Source organism: Tenebrio molitor, chromosome 6 (assembly GCF_963966145.1).
Source record: "Tenebrio molitor chromosome 6, icTenMoli1.1, whole genome shotgun sequence".
Classification (NCBI taxonomy): domain Eukaryota; kingdom Metazoa; phylum Arthropoda; class Insecta; order Coleoptera; family Tenebrionidae; genus Tenebrio; species Tenebrio molitor.
Window position 1 is genome coordinate 19381698 of NC_091051.1, and position 24593 is coordinate 19406290.

General features: G+C 36.3%; 1 protein-coding gene and 2 long non-coding RNA genes across 7 annotated transcripts in view; 2 read left to right on the forward strand and 1 right to left on the reverse strand.

Annotated features, from left to right (window-relative positions):
- The window catches only part of LOC138133771 (uncharacterized), a 285987-nt gene that overhangs the window by 101564 nt on the left and 159830 nt on the right, over positions 1–24593 (reverse strand). For 2 of the 5 annotated variants that reach the window (XM_069051728.1, XM_069051726.1), the window contains exons 1-2: positions 10845–11074; positions 10505–10643 (exon numbers count right to left, since the gene is read on the reverse strand). The exons of 2 other annotated variants lie outside the window; for them this stretch is intronic. The gene's annotated coding sequence lies outside the window, so the exon portion shown is untranslated. Of the gene's footprint in view, positions 1–10504; positions 10644–10844; positions 11075–24593 lie in introns of those variants that run through there. One more of the 5 variants, XM_069051727.1, reaches the window with a different exon arrangement.
- On the forward strand, positions 8598–10178 carry LOC138133779 (uncharacterized). Its single transcript, XR_011160516.1, has 2 exons — positions 8598–8843; positions 8900–10178. It is a non-coding gene; the product is annotated as an uncharacterized lncRNA (long non-coding RNA).
- LOC138133775 (uncharacterized) lies at positions 11149–11561 on the forward strand. The gene is made up of 2 exons (XR_011160511.1): positions 11149–11364; positions 11414–11561. It is a non-coding gene; the product is annotated as an uncharacterized lncRNA (long non-coding RNA).

The following is a 24593-nucleotide window of genomic DNA, read 5'->3' on the forward strand; positions in this document are numbered from 1 at the left end:
AGTAGTGGCAACTGCAGTGTTGTACAACATTGCAATTGAAAACAATGAAGATCCACCCCTAATAAAGCAGCGAGAAGAAGCATTATTTAATCAAGCAGTTGACGTACCGATAGATTTGATAGCAAATACAAACGACGGCAAATAATGTTACAACTCAGCCATTTTTAATTTCTATTTTTTTTTTTTTTGGTAAGAGTAGGCCTTTTTCAGTCAATGATTACTTTGCCGACTTTATTGGAGAAATAAATAAATTAAATGGAGATGGTTTTGTATTTGGCGAAAAACGTTACAAATTTATTTTCAAAGGTTTAACTTGTGATGCCCCGGCAAGAGCCTTTATAAAGTGTATAAAGGGCCATGCAGGTTTTAATAGTTGTGAACGGTGTGTTGCTCGAAGAAGATGGATTAATCATAAATTGGTTTTCTTAGAAAACAATTGTGAAAGAAGAACGGATGAATCTTTTGTCAATCAATTAGACAAAGCACATCACAAAGGCGTTTCTCCGTAGTGCTTATTCACAATGGACATAAGCTTGACATAAGGCATAAGAAATTCATGATACATACAGTGGATATACTATTAATTTTTACGTAACTTGTGAGAAGCGACCTCAGTGAACATTATTGTTGTGTAAAAAAAGGCATGAAGAATCATATTCTAGTTATGTGGACACATAAATTATTTTTTCTATTATTGATTCAAAAAATTGAAATTCACGCATAGTTATCGGTGCCTGAAGTGAGTCATTTTCTAACGTGTATTTCTTTTTGCATTGTTAGTAAGATCGAAACCATAGAAACCATACAAAACAGTGTGTGAAATGCGATTTCACGCACACGACTATTTCTGTGTTTCACTTCACGCACTGTATTTTATTAGTTACCTAGCAACATGGTCACTGCATTGAAACTTCAGAGTTCCTTCAAAAATTTGAATTTTTAATTTCAATTTTTTGAATCAATTATAGAAAAAATATTGTTTATATTTCGTGCGTGAAGATGTTTTTGTGCATTCAAAGGCTTATACTGCCTCGACCTTCGTCTCGGCGTAAAAGACCTTTTCATGCACAAAAAACACTCTCTTCACGCACTTAATATAAAAATAACTATTCTAATTGCCCAAATTTACAAATTATTCTTAAGTATCTCTTATGTATTTCTTATGTCTTATGTCCATTGTGAATAAGCACTTAGTAAATATTAAAAACTTTGAATTAATAACTGGTTGTGCGCTTGATTACATGCACATAAGATGTTTAGGTGTCATGTGAAAATTGTTAATTTTTTGGATAAATGGCAGTATTCCTCATAAAATATCATCTTCACAAAAAACAATCAGTAAATTTGTTGAGTTTCTTTACATACATCATACAGGGTTATTCTAAATGATTGTAGTCCAAGCAGGCGTAAGAATTGAATGTAAAATTTATGGTTGCCGCTCGGTATAAAAAACATCAAAATGATAGAGTACACATCGTTCACACACAGGAGTTAAATTGGCTGCAAAACAACTCAATATTTTTAGAATTGGTTGCTAAACAACTCATACTCGTAGTACAACGTGATCAAGAATGATTGAATTTGTTGGTAACAATGAAAATTTGAATGATTCTGGTACCACTGTAATCTAAACGCATTTCCGGTTGTCAGCTTTGACAGAGTTGACAGTGCGAATTTGACGTTTACCATCAAAGGGTAATTTTTGTAGTAGCATAAACCATCCGGTCAGTGCCAATTACGAAACAGAAAAACACCAATATTTTTCAATTGCTTCATTGCCAACAGATTCAGTCATTGTTGATCACGCTGTATTTTATTTGACGAGTTCTTGTGTAAATTGGGGGTTTTTGGTACGAGTGGGCCAGTTTAAACCGCGAGTGAAACGAGCGTTTTAAAGGCCCACGAGTGCCAAAAAAGCCCAATTGACACACGAACGAGTTGAATACAACGTGTTTTTGTTCAACGAGCCCCTTTAAGGCTCCAAATCGCTTAAAATCTTTAAAATTAGCTTGACGTTTCGTTGTGACAAGTGGTGACATTTATCAAAATCCGTTCACACAGGAGAAAATTCTCAAATTCTGACAGTGTCGAACAAAAAACATTTTTTAGGATTCAATCGTTAATTTAAAAAAAATAATAAAATCCTCATCACCGCACTTTTCACCTAAAAAATAACAGTGACATCGACAAAAACTGACAGTTCACATTAAAGCGGCAAAAATTTCATTACATGGGCATGGCCCGCTTCGGCTACAATCATTTAGAATAACCCTGTATTTTTAGTGTGATGCCTTGGGACAATGCAGTTGATTATGTTCCGTCGTCATGAGGGAATTTAACCAAAGACAAATATATGTGGCCAATTACATGTGACGGCAGGAAGCAAAATTAAGAGAATTATAAAAAAGGGGTCAAAGTCCACCAATAGATGTTAAATGGACTCAACATAGCCCCGTATTTAAAAAAACTGTATACTCTGTAGTGGCCCAGTTTAAAATTTAAAATTTTAATTCCCGGTACCGCCACGAGAGCACGCCAAAACGAAAGTACTAGCGGTTGAACTAGGAACTAAAAGGACGGTTGGCAACTCTGAGGGAGAGGGGGATGAAGCGGCTCGCGCGCGATGGCCGAAAGGGAATATTACAGTTCCCTGAAATGGTTGGATGCCTATATTATAAGACGGAAGTAAGCACATTTTATGCTTTGATTACATTATTTTCTAATTAGTATAAATGAAAATATGAAACACTGGTTGTTTCAGAACGAAATCAAACTGGGAGCAGCTGACTGAAGTAAGTACATACCTATAGTCAAAATTCAAATGACTGTAGTCAAAACACTGCAGAATTTAGTGTGGAGGAAGAGATTACTGAGCCCCAAAATAGCATGGATCAAGATCCTCTTGAGATTCCTTCTATCATAGAAGAGGGAAGTGATGAAGAAGTAAGACCCCCATCTGTGCCGCCACCACAACTATTAGGGCCAGTCAAGATGCCAAAGCGGGAGGCAAATAAGGTGGCTGCAGAAATGCAGCAAATTAACAGCATAGTTAAATCAATATTCGACAACGTCAACAAAAGGAAAGCAGACCCGACCAAAGAAGAGCTGCTTGGACAGCAGGTCACAAATGACCTAAGAGTGCAAAAATATTGCCAAAAAAAAAATTATGAGCACTGTATTCACTATGATGATGGAGGATGATGAATACGAATAAACGTTTATCAGAAAACAAATTTTATTTGAATAGCACAAAATTAATAAATTTTGATGCGTTTTGCACCCCGTGTAACATACTTGTCTTGCCCAGTAACAGCACCTTCATTAGTTGTAAAGAAATTGGCAAGGTGATTCCTGGTTTCAAAAAATTTTCTAGCAGCATTGTTACTGCCCAATCTATGAAGTGGTTGCAAAGCACAACCCCCAGAAGCAGTGTTATTTGCAGGGTTGTATTTTCATCCATTTTTCACGACGATTAACGAAGAGAAAATAACCACACTACCACAGGAAATAAGAGAAAATATCAGCTATTAAATTAAATGCTGATCTGCTTGCGCTTGCACTTTGTTATCACAATTATCGCCGTTAATTTTATTTTGAACGGATAACACTAATTTATGTTACGCTAATTTTTAGTTGGGCTTAATTTACGTTAAGTTAAGTGGATGAGAACAACGCATACCTATCAAAAATTTTTCTACCAATTTACACCAACTTTTACAATGCCTCATTTCAGCGAATTTTTTCTCATTATTTTTGTTTCGTATTTTTCCGCAAAAATATCATCCGAGGGAATGCGGCAACCAACAATACAATACATCAAATAAGGGAGGAAAGTTTCATCGAGGATGAATCGAGGAAGTTGAAATGTTGACATATTTATCTAATACAATCAATATGTACAATTTGTACAATATTGATGTTCCCCCTGGGAAGGCAAAGATGCATTAATTTTTTAACAGTTTTAATTGATCAAATTAAGCAAAGATTACCAGATAAAATTAGAATTTTTTTTTAAATATATGACATACAGAGGTTGACGCAGCTTTGAAAGCAAATCAAGTCAGATTAACTGATTTGTTAAAAGAAATTGGAAAACCGGAGGATCTAATTGACAATATAGAAAGACAGTGGCAGTCGATTCATTTAATAAAATGGAATGAAAATAAAGACACAAAGAAGTTCTGGTATGAGGTACCATTTTAACGATGCCTCAAATGAAAGTCCTTTCAAGGAATTCGTGGAATTTGCGTTAACAATGTTAATATTACCGCACTCCAACGCAGAGGTGGAGTGTTTATTTAGCACCATGAATTTAGTCAAATTAAAACTAAGAAATCGTCTCCAATTGCTTATGCTTTCTGCTATATTGTCAATTAAGGCAGTGTTAAATAAGTGTTGCAACACTTACAGCATTCCTGATAATGTAGTACAAAAAATTAAAACTAATGAAACTTATTCTAATATACCAGAACACCGAAAGTTTTTTGTTTTTATTTGTAATCTGCTCTGAATAGTATTTAGTTTATTTATACAGGTTGTCCCAAAATTGGCGTACAAACTACTTACTACCTTATCGAGGATGTTTAAATGTACATGAAAAAATATGGAAAAAATGTTTCCGACAAAAAATCAATTAATTTTATTATTATTATTAACAATAATACAATGTAAACAAAGATATATTTGTACATCATTACCTTTCAATGTTACCATAGAGGATTTAAAATAATTTTTTCGATTTCCAAAGCTTCTAAATTCTCTATTATGCAGGATTAGATATTGGTAGTGAGTGATCGTGTACTTTGTGATAATATGTACGATTAGACGTAGCTGTCATGACAATTTCATACAAATATTTCAAAATAATTGATCTGTTAAGTGCCACTTTCAAAAACCGCCAAATCAGCAAAAGTCCAATAGAATTTTTTTAACATTTTTCTGACGTTTACGGTAATCTCTTCTACACCGTAGTGCACCGTTAGTACGGAATTTTTGGGACACCTGTATACAGGCCGATTCACGTAGCCCGTTCATTAGAAACTTTCTGATTTCCCCAAATCATATTAATATGAAAATCATTTACATTAAAATATTTTTTTGTTAATTTGCTTATTTTTTATTGTTTTGTTCTTATCTAATATTTATTGCAATGCTATTTTTGAATAAAAATTCAAATAAAACAATTGCTTATATAAAAGGATATTTTATTCAAAAAATTGAAATTACCCCTAAACGGCTGCAAATAGGCATACATAATGTTAATAAAAGTGGATTTAAAATTTAATTTTACATTCATATCTAGTATCAGAAACGGTAGTTGCCATTTCAAAAAATTAAGTTTTCCACATTTTTTGATTATCAATTGTAAAAAATTGCAGTAGGCGTATGAAACAAAAAAAATGTCGTTGATAGCGCAAAAAGCGGCCAAATCTTTGGCAAGTCAGTAAAGTAAAAATAAATTATTTATTTCTGATGGTTCAGGAAGTCAGTGAAGTCAAAATGGGGCCTTTCTATTTAAAAAAAAAAACAAAGATGGCATCGATTTACGGTATTTCCGGAAGTGTCACCATTTTGAAAATATTTCATTTGAATCATATTAATATGATTTTGGGAAATCCAAAAGTTTCTAATGAACGGGCTACGTGAATCAACCTGTATACATACAGCGTGTTCGGTAAATAGACGGCCATCGCTTTAGGAATGGTAGTGGTTACTACCATGGAGTAAAATCTCTTGTTGAATTTTTCCCAGCTACTTTCTTGTAGATGCTAGAGGCATCAAAAATTACCCAATCAGGGTTCAGGTCGAGATTGTGGTTTGTAATAATGAATCCAAGTTCGCTGAGAAAAAAACTTTATAGCTACTGTCAGTGTGACAAGTTTGATTAATTGAACGCAGTGGGGTTCGTTCATTTGGTTTGGTTTTAAATTGCAAAAATGGCCGGAAATTACAACTTTAGTGATTTAGCTGACATGCACCTCATCTATGGTGAAGTTGGATGCAACAGCAGAGCTGCAGTGAGGTTATATCAAGAAAGATTCCCTAATCGCCGCGTTCCCCATAGTAGCGTATTTTCCAATGTTAATCGTCGGCTTCGAGAATTTGGAAATTTGAGGCCAATCAATGTGGACAGAGGTAGACCTGCGGCAGTTAATGCCGTGGTCCGAGACGAACAAATATTGGAAATGGTAGCTGCTGACCCAACTCTTAGCGTGCGCGAAATTGCGCGTAGAATCCATGTTCCAGCCACCACTGTATAGACAACAATATCTAAAGAACGTCTGCACCCATATCATATTAATCGCGTCCCAGCTTTATTGCCTGAAGATCTTCCGAGAAGGCGGGAGTTTTGTGAATGGCTGTTGCAAAGGAATAATGAAGATCTACAATTCACATTTAACCTTTGTTTTTCCGACGAAGCAAACTTTTCGAGGAATGGGGTGTTAAACCTAAGAAATTTGCATTATTCGTCAGTAGATAATCCACATGTCACTAGAATATCAAATCAGCAGCAGCGATTTTCATTGAATGTTTGGGCAGGGATCTTTCAAAATTCCTTAGTTGGTCCCTTCTTTATACCCAATCCTCTAACCGGAGATGCTTATTTGAATTTTTTACAAAACGAGTTAGAAAATTTCTTAGACGAACTGCCTTTGCAACAGCGATTCAGTATGTGGTATATGCAAGACGGAGCACCTCCTCATGCACACCGAGCTGTTGTGGAATACTTGAATAACAGATTTCCGCAAAGATGGATAGGCCGACGTGGTCCATTTCCGTGGCCCGCCAGGAGTATGGACTTTAGATTTTTATTTCTGGGGTCATGTGAAGTCAATTGTTTATGCTACCGATGTTCTGGATGTGAATGAATTGCGAAATCGAATATTACTGGCGTCTGATCAAATAAGAAATAATGTAGATGTTTTTGAAAATCTGAGAACAGGATTACTGCGACGGGCCCGACTATGTATCCAACTTGATGGTCGCCGATTTGAGCATTTATTATTAACTTTCATGTACCTTACATTCATATTAAATTAAACTGCATTCGTCATTGAAATTATTGTTTGATACGCCACAGAATTTTGACGGACGTTTGCCGTCAAATGTGACATTTTTCCTTTTTTTCCAAACAGAGTACTTGATACAACAAAATAGGCGCTAATGAAACCTACTCTCTCAGTGGTCATTTTTAAACTTCAATCGTTCTTCAACTTGTAATAAAAACAAAAAAGCAAATACACAGTATATTTTCTTTGGACTCTGTGAGGTAGCAGTGAAGAGATGGCCGTCTATTTATCGAACACCCTGTATATGTATAATTGAAATTTTTTAATAGACAATTGTCAAAACGTTGTCATGTTGGTATGAGCCAAACAGTGATTTTCATGACATTACCATTAGTCACACTGAGTGACATCTGGTCCATATGCGCACATTTTAGGGTGGTACAGTGTGGTTTTTTAATTAATTTTGACACTGACAATTGTTTATTAAAAAATTTTCACTATACGAGTCTGCATTACATGTATTTTTATACAATATTTTATATATTTGAAATAATAAAAATTTGTTCGTCAAAAACACCTAGTAGAATTTCTAGTGGGGTATAGAATTTATTTAGTGGATTTTTAGTGGAAAATTTTAGAATATCTAATGATTAGATCAAAACAGAGTTGGCAACACTGATAGGGAGGGAGTTAGTGTCACTTTTGCGCATATGATGACAATTTTGTAAAGTGTGTTGCAAAGACGTAACTTCAAAAAACCCGTAAATTTGTTTGTTTGGATGTTTTTGATGTAAAATCATGAATGACGACAGATTAATCGATTTGGTACAAAGCTACACTCATTTATACGATAAAAAGAGATGGGATTTTAAAGATGCCAAAAAAAAATGAAATTCTTGGATATAAATTTCAAGATTAATGGGCAATTCTTCAGGTAAGTTTAAAATTATTTGTTCTATCTGTCCAGGAGTTTAACAATATTTAATTAAAAAATTACAGTGAAAGATGTTATGAACAGTTGGAAACATCTTCAACAAAAGTACATACGATGTGGAAAGAAGCCAGCAAGTGGGAGCGTCGCAAATTTTGATGTTTCAATTTTGCCAAATTGACGTACCTCCAAAAAATTATATCATATAATACGGCGACATAATATTTCCTTAACAAAAAATTAATCACAACATTAGATGATACGGTGTGAAAGAATTAAAATACTAAGACAATTTTTCATTTTCCCTAGAACAAAATTCGACACCTTGTCATGTGCACTTTCGACAAATTTGCGTTGTTGATTGTTAGGTACTTGATGTGTACAATATGTTATAATTACAAATCAAATTTGAGAGATAAAGACAAGCAATTTATGTTAATGTGAAATTGTAAGTATTCTATTTAAGGTACCTACATACCTACACCACGGTAGTAACCCGGAGCTAACACAATCATCAATTGGAAAATATTGTATGTAATTCAAATTTTGAACATAATTATAAGTAATAAAATAACATAAGTATCCCTAAAAAATTAAAATACAAAACGCTGCTACTGGAGAGTTAAATAAAAAAAAAAACAGAAGAAACCTTCAATATCATTTTATGCACAGACAATTAAACTATAGTAAGACACTTCAATCCCATATAATAATGTTGGAATAGCTTCGACGGTGCTGCTCCGCACGCAGTTGGCCAAAACACTCCGTCGTATTTATTCGTAAAATTTCGATTATTACCGTTGTATTTAAAACAGTCAAAAAATATTTGTCAAATGTGACACTTTTCTGAAAAAAATAAAAATGTACTTATTAAAGATATAAGACTTTCTGTGAATAAAAAGGTAGGAATTAGTGCCATTTATTAAATGAAAGTAATTACAATAGCCAACGTTTTCAGTATTGAGAAATTGTCAATAAGAAAACAATAAAGAAATGAAAAAAATAACATTTTCTACTTTTTGGGCAATTTGTAAATCTGCTACGTAATTTATAAAGGTAAAAACTTAAGTGATGAAACTTCTTAATAAAGTTATACTTTCAGTTTCAATTCAAGACAAAAAGAAACCAAACAATAGTGTGTGCTCCCGGTACCTATTCTTTTAAGGAGCATGACAAGTTAAAATTGAAACTAAAATACACAGTGGGCCGAAAAAAACGGTACAAATTTTGTTCGTTCATATCTTCCTGAGTTATTAAGTTTTTTAAATGATTAATATACCAGTGAAAAACCCAATATTTATAGAAAAGATGAAGGCCTCTTGCTGTGCAGAGATAGTCCTAACTCAAAAGTTGTGCGTCATAACATGAAGACATGCAAAAATTCTGGTCTTGAAGATTACCTATCTCAACCAGATATGGTTCAATCAATATGCCCTCCATTTTTATTAGCTATCATTTGTAATCGTCTTTGTCCGTCCCCAATTGCAGAAGCTACATATTTGTCTCTGAGGTAGCTGATTCCAGCATTCCGTTAATTGTTCAGGAGCCTTCAGCTCAAGGTATATGATTGTTTGTGCCACTCGGTGCGATGTTGATGTTGCTCCATCAATCACTAGTGAAGACGATTGCAAATGGTAGCTAATAAAAATGGGGAGCATATTGAACCATATCTGTAAAACTTATAAATGAAAGAATTTTTGCATGTCTTCATGTTGTGACGCACAATTTTTGAGTTCTGGACAACAACAACCTTTTCTATAAATATTGAGCTTTTCACTGGTATATTACTCATTAAAAACAGATAATAACTCAGGAAAATATGAGCGTACAAAATTGGTACCGTTTTTATCGACCCACTATGTATATATGTATAACAGAAGAGTTGTGTGTTGTGTTGCCAAAATTTACGATCTAAGTGTATTTTTGAATAAAAGAAGTATTGGAAAGAAATTACGTATCGCCTTAGAACGAAAAATTAATTTTCATGGTTTATTTGTAAAAGCCATTTTCTGGAAATTAAAACAAAATTGTTGGATGCATCAATCAATTTGATCATTTATAAAAAAAAAACTGCAGGACGTAAGAAGAGAATTTAAAAAAAAATCGTCAAAGGCATGTTGCTTACGAAGAAAATGGGGATTCTCAGAATATTTAATTTTAGTTTTGGTTCTAGTTTTTAATTTAATTCATTTATTGTTAATTTTTCTTATAATTAATAAAACGTTGTGCATTTTAAAGACATTTTACATTTGAAATTAATATTAAATGAGGACAAAATTATTAATTTAAACAACTCCATCAAGCATGCTTTATAAAATTAGTTCGGCCAACTGCTCGCGCCGCGCTGGAATCGTGTTTCCAAAAATTGGGTAGCAATGCGACGTCTTACTATAGTTTAATTGTCTGTGATTTTATGTTCAAGAACACATGGACGTGTTTTTGAGCGAACACGATCGAATTTTTGAATAATTTTCTTCGGCAAATAATATCAAATATAGCTGAACTTACAGCTGTTGTGTTAAATATAACTTCATTACTTGGTAAAAGGGTAGGTAGTACTTACCTGTTGACTATCTGCATTCGGGGGGTCGTTTTAGATTCGCATCAAAATTTCACGTTAACTGTGGCATTCCTAATCGATGTCGCATTCCTCCAAATGACTTCTCACAATTAATATCAATAAATAACACGATTTCGCACATCTGAAACATAAATTTGTTATTTTAGCAGAAGGACGTGCATCACGCTGTAAAAGAAAAAGTCACAACAAACGAGAAACAACCAGCAGTGCATCATATTATTATGTAAGTATGAGTGAAATTTAAAATATCAAGAATTATAAGGACCACATTTAGTTTTCAATAAACGCGAAAATAATTTGATAAATAAATAGGAATACTCACCACTTCCAATTTCCTTCTGTGTTGCCTTCTCAAAAGCCAGATGTTAAATGAAAGAATTACACCGTTAGCGAACATGAGGCTGACGCTGACTGGCTGACAAGATAGCGCAGCGCCTCTAGCTGCGGATCGACAAAACAAGAGGAAGAACCGTCAAATTTAAACTGCGGTACCAACAAAGTTATTTTAATTTTGGACTGCACTTCTGACTTCAGTTTGAAAATAGTCATAATATTTGATAATGTACATACTAAAATTAGTATATTAAAGAGAGTAGACTCTATCCTGGTTCCTTGGGGCGTTTGTCGATTGTTGATTGGCTGCACTGTTATTGTCAAAATTGTTAGATATGACTATGATATGACTGTTCTGTTGATATGACAGGTGACATTTCAAGAGTAGGTGCAAAATAAACACAATTATGGAAGAAAATAAGTTCAATTACAGTGTTCAACTACAAACTTACAACTTGTGGAAAAACTTTGCCATTTGTGCTGTAAATTTTCCGTAATGTGATTTGCTAGTGATGTTGAGCGAATGATTAGAAATTTTTTTATAATGAGGTTTGCAAGTTTACAGCAAGCTGGAATTATGATGTGGGAAGACATAGACAATACTATAGAAGTGTATGTTGTCTCTGTAAGCTGATTGGAAAGTAAAACTTTTGTATGGCGATTAAATGTTTCTTCACATATTCGAATAAGTGTAAAAAAGCAGCTACTTGGAAAATGTAAACCTCCAAAATTTCGCTTTGAACTATATATCTGAACATTGTCGTCACAGTGATTGTTGTCCTCAGAATGAAGGTAATTAGCACATTTAGTACACATGCTCTTTTTAGGTAGGGAGTTGACTATTGAGCTTGCAATGTAGTGAAGAATATTTTCATTTGCTAGAGAAGAATTATGTTCAGTGTAGGTGGAGGAACAAGTAGGGAGTGTAAGTGATGATGTTGAAGGTGCATTCAAATTTGGAGGTTGTTTTATTTATTTTTTATCTCTTAAAACTTTGTCATTATTTGCATTTAAATTAAATTGCTCATTGTTGAAATTTTTCTGTTTTGAATTTGGCGCTTGACCGAACTGACGGATATTTGAAGCTTGATAGTAAACAGTAGATGCTGCCAACAGAAAATGTAACCCTCAAAAACTCCCCTAGGAACCAGGATCGAGCCTACTTTCCCTTATATACCACTCTAGTACATACAGTTGCGGACAATAAAAAACCGTACACTTTTTTACATCGTACAATTTGGGTTTTTTTGACATTGTGATTTATGCCAAACGTCAGAAATAGGTTAGGATTTGCTGCAATTTCTCGTAAATGTTAGTTGATAGACGAATGACACTAACGATTAATAGTGACATTAGCTGACAAATTAGAGCCTCATTTAAGCAGCTAAATATTTGGCGAATTTTGAGCAAGAGTTGTATAATGTTTCAAAATCAAAAATCCACCAACAGTGCATTCTACCTCAAAAATATAACCGACAACGTCGCCAACTTTTGTTTTTAGTGTGTCTGCAAGTGTCAGAAAAAAGTGGGGTTATGAAAGAAAACTGTTGACAGTCGTTTTGGTCGTAGTTCTTCGTGTTTTTTATACTCATTTCATTATTTTACTCAAAAGGTATGATATGGTAGCTACCACCTTTTTGCACATAATAATTACTTTGTGTTAGGTAAATAAACCCAACAGTTCAATGTCAAATTTTGGCGGGAGGTTGAGCCAACCCAAAAAAAGTAAACCTCTTCTAGGGATTTCTTTTTTCTGCCAACATAATTCAACAGGTGGTGGATTTTTGATTTTGAAACAGATTATACTATTTTTTATTGTCCGCAACTGTTGTAGAAATGTGCTAATATACTGTGTCCATTCATAGATTGCTTGACATAAATGTTACTAAAAATGTTCACTGTATGCTACAACAAAAATTGAAAGAGCAGGTTTACACGTGATGTTTTATTATTATTCTGTATGTTTGCACTTAGGAAAGACGAAAGAAAACTTCAATATAGTAGGAATAATATATTAGGTTTTATTTCACGAGTGATAATAATGTGCCCGACGGAATTAATTAAAAATGCAACCCACAATACGTTTTCGAATTACCGAAAAAAGCTGGCTACTGAAATTAAAATATCCAGCTTTTTTCGGAAATGGCTAAACAAGCAAGAGATTATTTAATATTTAATGCATGAACAAAAATTAAATACCTCTGTATCATTTTCGATGTTTGTAATGTCACTTAAAGTGTTCTTCTTGAGACGCGCACTCACTTCACAAATTCAAAAAAATCAACAAAAAATCGCAATAGAAAAGGTCAAAACAACAACACAATCAAAACTAATAACTTTTAAAACCAGACAAACGCAAAACAAAGCTCTAAAGATGAAAAATCGCAAATCTAAATGCCACTTGACAGCACTGACAATTTCACATTTGAAATGCTATATAATTTATTTTTTCTATTATTGATTCAAAAAATTGAAATTCACGCATAGTTATCGGTGCCTAAAGTGGGTCATTTTCTAACGTGTATTTCTTTTTGCATTGTTAGTAAGATCGAAACCATAGAAACCATACAAAACAGTGTGTGAAATGCGATTTCACGCACACGACTATTTCTGTGTTTCACTTCACGCACTGTATTTTATTAGTTACCTAGCAACATGGTCACTGCGTTGAAACTTCAGAGTTCCTTCAAAAATTTGAATTTTTAATTTCAATTTTTTGAATCAATTATAGAAAAAATATTGTTTATATTTCGTGCGTGAAGATGTTTTTGTGCATTCAAAGGCTTATACTGCCTCGACCTTCGTCTCGGCGTAAAAGACCTTTTCATGCACAAAAAACACTCTCTTCACGCACTTAATATAAAAATAACTATTTCGCGTGGGTTTCATAACAACCAATGAGAATCAGTGGCGCGAATATTTCAAGATATTACCAATACAATCTATGATACTTCGTTAATATTTTAATGTTATGGTTTGGGGATTTTTTATTTAACGATATTTAAAAAACTGCATTCTATCAGTGGACATAGTTTAGTTATAATTATATACACTAGATTACAAATTAAAAAAAAATTATCTAGAGACCAAATTTATTATTTTTAATTTTAGGCTGCCTGCTGAACATATAAACCGCGGCAAATAATTTTTATCACGTCAACTTTGCTAAATGTGACAGTTTAATATTTTGACGTAAACTATTTACAGTTGGCTTCAAAGAAAAACGGGAATTGAAATCTGACCTAATGAGAATTGGAAATTGAATTTGTCAATTTATGTCAATTTGTGTCCGTTTGACAGTAGTATTTCTGACACATAAGTGCAGTTTTTTAACTCTAAAAGGCCGTTTCAAACTATAAAAATTTAATAAAATCTGACAGAACTTTCTCTGACAGTTCCCGTTTTTTTTAAGCCAACCGTACAAGTGTTTGATTAAGTCTTGTGTTGAGCTAGTAAACAGTCAGGAACAGTTTGTAATTCCTCAACGAAGATGTCTGGCAGATCGTGTAAAATAATTCCTAATCGTTTCTGTTACGTTTGTGGCAAAATTATCCTCAGAAAATAGGGAAGACTTATAACAGAGGCTGTCGAGCAAGCGTATTTTCATTACTTTGGATTTATGGTTACAAATCAAGATAGACCGTGGACTCCTTTTATCCAATCACTTTTTATCAACTCTTTACAATGGGCAATGGTGTGTTGCCACATTTCAGGAGTGTAACTAAATAATACCTCCGCCCACAAATTTGCAACACGGTCCTTATCATCAGTGTGTAAATGAATATGTTTATTGTAATAAGATTTACAATAACCCCATGCATGTTCGATGGGGTTATATTGGCAATAATACGGGGGCAAACGTAGGACATCTATACCATGTTGACCAAGAATTGTGTCAACTTCATATTGTACGAGCAAGTTGGTAAGAGTTGGTTCAATTAATTCCCATAATTGTCTTTTTGTAAATTTTTTGTCAAATGCAATATTTTTACTGATTAAGTAATTTTGTAGGTTCTCCTCCTTTGCAGATCGAGTTGGTGGTTTATCAAGTTGTACAAAGTGGTAGGGTGCGTTGTCCATGATTACCACAACTTTATCTTGAGAAAACATCGGCGATAACAATGCAGGAATTAACTGATTTAACACCCATTCTTTAAAGACGTTACCCTTCATTGTGTTGTGATAATCACGACCATTACTTTTGGTATCTAACAGGAGAGCGCACCCTTCCATAAATCCATATACACAACCAGAATGGAGGATTGTAAATCTTGTAATTAGTACTTGGCAAATCATCATTCACCCAAGTTTTTTGCTGTGAACCATACCTATATATCCATGTTTCATCTAAGTAAATAAATTTTACGTTTGGATAATTTTTTAAATATTGCAAATATGTTCTTAAGAATTGAACTTTCTTTGCTATTATAAATGACCGTTCCATGAGAATTTTTTTGTTATTTTCAAACTTATATCTGAAGCCCATTGATTTTAAAATTGAGTACAAAGTAGTGTGGCCGTAATTGTACTCTAATTCCACTCTGGCAAACTGAAACAGTTTGTCGAGAGTGAAATATTCTCCATTTTCTTTATATTCTTGAATTTTACGGCCTAATTCTTTTTTTAAAATAGAGTCTTCAAATAATGGTCGCTTATGTCTCCCGCCTTTACTTTAATTCTTCGCCGCGCAAATACGGTTTCAAAATGCTGATTACTGTACCTCGCGATACCTAATTGCAGATTAAATTTGGAATTGTTTCTAAAAATACATTATAACCTCTTCAAAATACACATAAGTAACCTGAATTATTAGGGTGTCCAGAAAGTTCTGAGCGTTTTAGTGGTACCTATTCTGTTTCACGATATAAAATAAGTATAAAATCAGTTGGCAATTTGTGTTACCTCGTTTTTTAAAATATAAAGTCCGCTTGTCCATAAACACTTTGACGTTTCTCAGTTAAATAATTTTATTTTTCACTTTAGTATAATTGCATGATAACTCCTAGGATACGAAATACGTAAACATGTCCATAACAACCGGAGAATAAAACAGGGCGTAATAAGAATAAGCGGGCGTAATGAATTCATAACGCCCTCATCAATTCATAATTGCAAAGATGCCAATTTTTTTTTTTTTTAAAGAACACGTATAGTGAAAAATAAAATCTTGTATGCACCACGGCGTCACCGAATGATTACGCCCATCGAACGATATCCATCTCTCGGGCTAAAGCCCTCGAGCTGGATTCATCGTTCTCCGGGCGTAATCATCGTTGTAACGCCCTTGGTGCATAAATAGCTATTATTTTTCACTTTCGTATAATTGCATGATAACTCCTAGGATACAAATACGTAAACATGTCCATAACAACCGGGGAATAATACAGGGCGTAATAAGAATAAGCGGGCGTAATGAATTCATAACGCCCTCATCAATTCATAATTGCAATGATGCCAATTTTTTTTTTGTAGAACACGTATAGTGAAAAATAAAATCTTGTATGCACCACGGCGTCACCGAATGATTACGCCCATCGAACGATATCCATCTCTCGGGCTAAAGCCCTCGAGCTGGATTCATCGTTCTCCGGGCGTAATCATCGTTGTAACGCCCTTGGTGCATAAATAGCTATTTAATTAGTTACATTCTGGTAATTGATTGTTTACATGGAAAAAGAACGAAATCGTAATTTATTGTTATATGAATTTAAATGTGGACATTCAGCGGCAGCAACCACAAGAAATATATGCAGACTTGAAGATGCGGGAACGGTAAAAGAGTCGGCGATGGTTTGCGAAATTTCTGAATGGGGAAAAAGGTCTTAAAGTTAAGAATCGTTCGGGACGAAAGAGTCCATCTTCTATCGTCGTGGAATTGAGCTTATGGGACAAAGATGGTTGGAAGTCATTGACAATAACGGCGAATATTTAGTTTAATTGTTGTTTAATTTTTTAAGTAATAGATATTTATTTATTTTTATAAATTAATTAAGAAGAGGGCATTTGGAAAAGGAAAATAGGAGTATAAAATAAATTTTTAAACTGTCAGCTGGAATAGTCTCAAAAAAATGACTTTTTTTGCCCGCAATAGTACCTGACACTTCACAGATTCTTCTTTTTTTTTGATCAGTTATTTGATTCTGTTAATGGGAATCAAAAAAACGTGGGGACAAAGCCAGACCACCTAGCCTGAAGAACTGGATCTTTACACTGAGAAACTTTATAAATACGAGTATATGGAAGTGTTTCATAGAAGAAGGATATGACTATTTATTAGGACGTCATCTCAATCCAGACCCCCTAGAAAACTTGTTCGGTCAAGTTAGGAGCCACGGCATTTTCTATGCCGATCCAACCCCAACAACACTTGAACAGATTTTTAAAACCATGTTGGTAAATTCCACCATAAGTTTATATAGTCCTGTTTTAACTGTGAGGACGACGATTGCGAAGTGCTTTTTGCGAGCATTAAACATTTCTGTAGATCCACTGCAAATGTGGAAGTGCCACCATCTACATCAGGAATCATTATAACGGTGCCTGATATAATCATGCAGCAGGTGGATTTAGGGTCACAATCACTTCAACTGGCCTTGAGTGAGTTGGCTTCAAATTATGTTGCTGGTTTTCTTTTAAAGAAAGTGAAATTATTCACTAGAGGCTGCGATGAATGTAAACATCATCTATTTGGGGGTCAATCTTCGAGCAGTAATATGCTTATTAAAGCACGGGAGTATATGGGTGGCTGGGCGAAGAGACTATTTTATCCAAGCGAAGAATTCGCAATATGTTTTTATAACATGAACAAAGCCATTATTACAACCTTGGAAAAAGATCCATCTCCAAAGAGTTTGTGCAGTATTTTGAAATTAAAAATAGATACAGATGTAGATTTTACATTTTTAAAATGCTTAACTCATAGGGATCACTTAACGAAGTGGTTTTGTACACTTGCTATAAGAACAATTACACACGCATGGTGTAAGGACGTGAATCGCCTTATGATGGGTAAAGATACAAGACCTTATTCTGGAAAAGATCGAATAAAAACAAGCGCCCAAAAACTATATTTGCAAAGAAATAAGAGACAGACAAAGGGTATAAAAATATTATGAAAGCTGAAGTAACTGACTATTATTTATCTGCGTGCATTTCAGCGGGAGATTCAGTGCTAAGTAAAAATTTTAAAAAATTTAGAAAGCGTGTTTAGGTATTCTTTATTTTCAGATCGGACCTTTTGAATTCCCTATGCATTTTGAGCGTCTCCTTTAACTCTTTCTTCTTTCTTTCAGTTTTGTTGGTGTTTTTCTATGTTATTACATATTTACTTTTTATTTAACTCGGTTCTTTTTAGAACCACCATTTGTTGTTTACGAAAAGGACGAAATTTTGTGCTCGAAGCTATCACTCTGTCATATTTGAACAAATATAATATTTTTCTTATTTTTTTTACTATTAAAGTTCAAAACGGAAAATATAATACTTTATAATTCATTCAAATTTCGCGCCCTACCAATTTGTTGAGCTACCGACCACCAGCTAGTTTCAATGAAACCTTTGCCGAACATGCGCGTTAGTCATCTGTATACACTACGTAATCTGTGGGCCGGCCCCTTTGGGTCGTAATAGTACCCAATATAAGTGACAAAAGTTTCTTATTTCTTGTACCGAGCACTGTGGCCAAGCGCCTAGGGCGCGCAAAGTGGCGTGGGAGGCCCCTGGTTCTAACCCCGGTGCCGCTTGACCTGTAGTGGGTTTTTCAGGGGTTTTCCCACTACATCACATCGTGGTGAGTATGGGCATAGGTCTCATATCAAAGATAAGTCGAATGCTGGGTCAGTATTTACCCCTCAGTACCTACCACCTTCCTTCCGCACCCATCCTCACCGCACCCATCCCGAAATTTCCCGTCAATGTAGCTGAAAAGGCTCTGGAAACCTCAGCAGCCCGTCCTCCTTCGGGGGGGAATGAAAAATGTGTCCTTTCCTTTCCTTATTTCTTGTGCACTCTCTCGCCTGCACCCGACGTGTAAACATCGTGTTCTAAGTCACTAACTTTTTTCCGAAGCCGACCTTGTACAAATACACAATCAGAAACATCCCACCTGAATTCGCGGGTCATAAAAATTTCCATACACTTCTAACAACGCATCTCCTAGTGAAAAATATTCACAAACTACTAGTAAATTGGAATAAAACTATATTTCTTATAACGTCCCTCCCCTTACCTGATAAATTCACCAGCAACCTCAACGCGGCCACCGGCTCAAAAACCATGTCTTGCAGCCCCCTAAAACGTAAAACGGAACAAGTCCCCAACCATACCGACAACGACCCAATCCGCAAAAAACCGCAACTCTCGGTAGTCGTTAAAGGAGTCGATCACGACATCAACGAGAACGACATCCGCGATCAACTCGACGTGCTTCCACTCGTGTACAAACTCATATGGTGCATAAAATGGCGTAAAACTAACAAGTTCACGAACCTAATCCGCGTAAACACGGAGAACACCGACACGGTGGATTTCCTCCTAACGTACGGTCTCGTCCTCTACGGCAAGCATCATTAATGCGAGCCGTCTAAACCACCAACCCCGACCCCGCTCCAGTGTACGAAGTGTTTTCAGCTCGGCCACCACGTCACCGCATGCCCCAACAAACCCGCGTGCCCCAAATGCCCCCAAACCCACGCCCCGAACAAATGCGAAGCCGCCGTCTCAACTTGTCAACTCTGCGGAGGTCCCCACGCCGCGTGGTCGCGTTCGTGTCCCTCAATCAAAACCGCCCCGATAACGCAAGAAACGCCGATCGCCCCCACGATTGTAATAAACCCCCCGCGGAAATCGCGGACCCGGACATCGCGCTCAACGAACCCGCCGAACCACCAATCAGCGCGAAACAAACAATTGCTTTTGTCACGAAAATCCTTTACGACTTGTTCCCCTTTCTGCGCCCTAAAATTCATGAGCTCATCGAACTCACCGCGTTCAAAATCTTACATACCAGAACGCGCATCAACCACACAGGACAGCGAATTTATTTCACTTTCAAATAGCTGCGCCCCGGCTCGTCCTTTCGGAACACGGCCTTCCAATGGCTAGCACACCTACAGCCCCGCCCCAGTACGCCACCAACATAGCCACCGTGAACGTTGCTGGTCTCGACCGCAAGAAGCACGCCCTCGAAAATTTTATCGAAACCGACTTAATAAAAATCGTAGCAATCACGGAAATTCACATACCCCGTCAATAAAAATAAAAAACTTCACTTCCTACATTAGAGTTTCCACGGTCAACCGCTCCCGCGGAGTGGTCCTATTAGTTGCCTCCAACATCGCGAATACAAAGCACGAACTACCACCCCATCTCTCAGATCTCGAAGCCGTCGCCGCCGACATTCAATTTAACAATTCAACTATAACTTTAATCTCTTACTACAACCCGCCCAAAGAACCGCTCTCAACATAACTTTTTCAATACGAGATTTTAACGCTAGACACACGGACTTCGGCGACACCTCCTCCAAAGTAAACGGTAAAACCTTTTCAAAATTAATCAGCGAACTCCCAATATACCGCCTCGAAAATCGGAATACCACGCATATCGCCGGCTCAATACTAGACCACATAGTAATCTCCGAAAATCTCATCCCCCACGTGGACCCGCACACTTTCATAGGCCCCACAGTCACATCGGACCACTTACCACTCGTTGCCCAACTTATTCGCGACACCCCTCCGCGAACCCATTCAAATTTTCGACTACAAAAAAGCAGACTCGGAACAAATTCCGACGCGAAATCACTAAACCCTCCCACATATAACACCCGTAAACTCACCCCCCGAAATCGACGAACAAATTAACACATTCACTCACACATTGATCGACGCAAAAAACACAGTTATCAAAACCAAAACGATACCAAAAAACCGCGACCCCCTCCCCGCCAGAATCGTCAAAGCAATCAAAGAAAAACGCAAAATCTTCCGTGAATATACGCGAACGCGAGACCCCTTCCTCAAAACCGCGCATAACAGGCTAAACGCCCTAATCAGACGCGACATCAACGCATACCGCGAAGAAACCTGGACAAAAGCATGCGAATCTCTAACTACGAGCCATCACCTCGTCTACAACGCCCAAACATATCACTCCCCGCGTGACAAAGCCAACTGCTTCGATGAGATTCTGGAGGAGGTTCACCAAGTACCCCAAAACCCCAATTTCGAGGACGTCTTCTTCGAGAGAATCACCAGCAATGTCCCCTCACCGAGCCTCTTCCTCACCCCCTCAACGACGAACATATGACCGACGAAATCACCACCGACGAAGTTAAGTCTATTATCTCCCATTTTAAAAACACAAAAGCCCCCGGACCGGACGAAATCAGACCCATCCTACCAAAAACCTCCCTGAAACAAGCCTCCAAACCTTAACCAATATTTACAATAATTGCATGAACACACTATACTTCCCCACTGCATGGGAAACCACGTATACCATAATGATTCCCAAACCTGGTAAAAGCCCAAACGACCCCAAATCCTACCGCCCAATCTCATTGCTCAACATCACCGGCAAAATCTTTGAAAGAATCCTAACCAACCGACTCAATTTTCTGCTTGAATCCCACAACCTTCTTCCCCCCGAACAATTTGGTTTTCGCGCTCGACGTTCAACACACAATCCCATAGTAGAACCGCAGTATAATTATCACCCAGTAAAGACAATTCGAGCGACCTTGAGCCCAAATTTTTTATGCGCATGTTCTTACTTGGGCGGTATTATTGTACTTTCTAAGTTAATATCACCCAGTCAACGTGGATTCATGCGTGGTAGATCCACAACTACCAATCTTTTCTGCGCTACACAACTCATATCTGACTCTATCGATAAGGTTTCCAAACTGATGTAGTATATCTTGACTTTTCAAAGGCATTTGACTCCCTGGATCATAACATTTTAGTCCAAAAGCTTCAGTTTGTCGGTGCTTCTCCTATGTTGGTGAAGTTTTTCTGTTCCTACCTGCAAGGTAGAAAGCAGTACGTCCATTGTTATGGGTATGACTCGGCGTCTATAAATGTCACTTCCGGTGTACTACAGGGCTCTGTTTTGGGTCCTTTGCTGTTTCTGGTTTTTATTAATGATATTGGTGACAAACTAACTGTACCTTTTTTCTTGTTCGCCGATGATGCCAAGCTGTTGAAACAAATTAGCGAATGGTCTGACTGTGTTACGCTACAGGCAAACTTGGACGAAATAATGAACTGGTGTACAAGAAACAAGCTCAGTCTCAACATCAACAAATCTCAAGTGATGTCTTTTTCTTTGAAAAAGGAAAATATCAGATTCGATTACACCTTAAGTTTGAATCTCTTGAACAGGCCTGAAACAGTAAAGGATCTTGGTGTAATTTTTGACCGTAAGTTATTGTTTACAAGCCATATTGATCATGTGGTGTCTGATTATATGAAGCAGCTGGGTTTTTTGATCCGAAACTCGCGGGATTTCCAAAGCAGTCGTACTCTCACAATGCTTTTTAATGCATTTGTAAGAAGTAAACTCCACCATGCTTGCATCATATTGCAGCCGCATCATAATATCCAAGCTAAACTAAACTTGAGCAGATCATACGGAAATTTCTAAAATACCTTTATCTTCGGGATGTTGGTGAATATCCTCCCATTGGTATTGCGCAGACATATCTGTTAAATCGTTTTGACTGTGTCAGCTTTGCTACTTCTTGCAAAAAAACCTTAGCAATATTTGTTAATCTCGAGGCACGACATCGCGGCATTATGGACTCTTTTATCTGCCAGCTCATAGAACAGACGTAGGCAAATTTTCACCATTGTGCAACATGTGCAGATTAGCAAATGGCCTGCATTGCCAATTGGACCTATTTTCTTGTACCTTGAACTGCGTCAAATCGAGAAACTTTAGCAGTATCTGATACATTTGCATATGCAACTGATGTCAATCTAGGGTATTCAGACTATACAGATATTTTTCTATTCTCTTGATGTCATTAAATTTTAACAGAACCCTATAATTGGAATTCTTCTGTGGGGTTCTTTGAATAATAATAATAATAATAATTAAATAATTTATTAAAGAATACACAACCACATTATAGTTATACACCAGAAAGTTGTTTGGAAAATGACAGTTACAAGTTATATTTTGATCGAACAGTTTTAACTGACATTCATATTAAGCATAACAGACCAGACATTATTATTTTAAATAAACAACAAAAGCAAGCATATCTGTTTCAAATTCACACAATATAACACAGACATATAACACAAAAATTAATAAATATTTAGAGCTCTCCGTTGCTATGAGAAATCTTTGGGGTTTAGAAAAAATTTCGATTTTACCACTTGTAATTTCAGCAACGGGAATAGTACCGCAATCTATTTTTAAAAATTTAAAAATTCTGGATTTAGATAACACATTGGTAGTTGAAATTCAAAAAGGTATATTATTATACTCATGTCACATCGTGAGGAAGTTCCTTAACATTGACACAGAACATAATACACAACAAAGTCAAAATGCGGAGGCGAGACGCCGGTAATTATGTTGATAAGCACTGCACTATTACTTGATAGTAATATCCGTAATAGTGTATGTACTCCGGCAAAATTGCCGTGCCGCCGGGTGGAGGTGGGATACGAAAAATAATAATTAAATGTAAAGGACGTAGACTATCATTTCCATGACCTGGAAAAAAATTCATTACGATACATTTGCGGATATTTGATGAAAAATTGTCTTACCATACATAGTTGTGATGTATGTAAGAAGTTTGCAAATGATCATCAACATTTAGATGAAACAACAATACAGGGTGTTATTGAAATGCGTTAGGAAAATTTAAACGGTGATAGAACTCATCAAAACAAATTACTTTTCTATTTACCATTTTTTCGAAAACCCAAATTTATGCTCGAATTTATTTTCACCGTATTCCGTGTCATCGAGTCGTTTATGGATGGGACGGTGAAAGAACAACGGCTTCGTACGAAAAGCGTTAACGCAAAAAAGTAAATACGGCAAAAACCCAGGCGGATAGGTCTTGCAAAAACTTACTGACACAATTTAATCACGTCCTTCACCTGATGGCGGCCGTGTTTACAATTTATTAGAAAATGAATTTCCCGTAATTATCATTAAAAATGGTGAAGTACACTAATCCGGAGTTAACAGACATGGTGCTCATCTACGGGGAAGCTTTATCAAATGCTGATGCAACCAGGCATTTGTATGTAGGTACATGAAGAGATTTCCCGGTCGCCAAGTTCCCTGTCCACGTACCTTTGTGAATGCTGTCCAGCATTTGAGGGATTATGGGACTTTTAGTCCTGTCCTGTCTTGTTGACGAAGAACCGAATGTTAGTTGCCAACGACTTGCATTACGAATTGACGTTTCCAGTTTTACAATTTGGAGAACGCTGCACGAAAAGGGATCCTATCCAACAGATCCTGCAGGGTAAAAGTACACAATAACCTATCCAACCTCATCGAACTGAAAGCCGGAGTCCCCCAGGGCTCCGTTCTTTCACCTCTATTGTACATTGTATACTGCAGTGATTTTCCAATTTCAGGCACCTTCCGGACAAAAACGAGGATGTTCGCCGACGACACGGCAATTTGGACCAGCCACAGAAGCGCCGAGAAAGCTGCGAGCATGATCCAAGAGGAACTTCATCGCATTAAGAGATGGACAAAC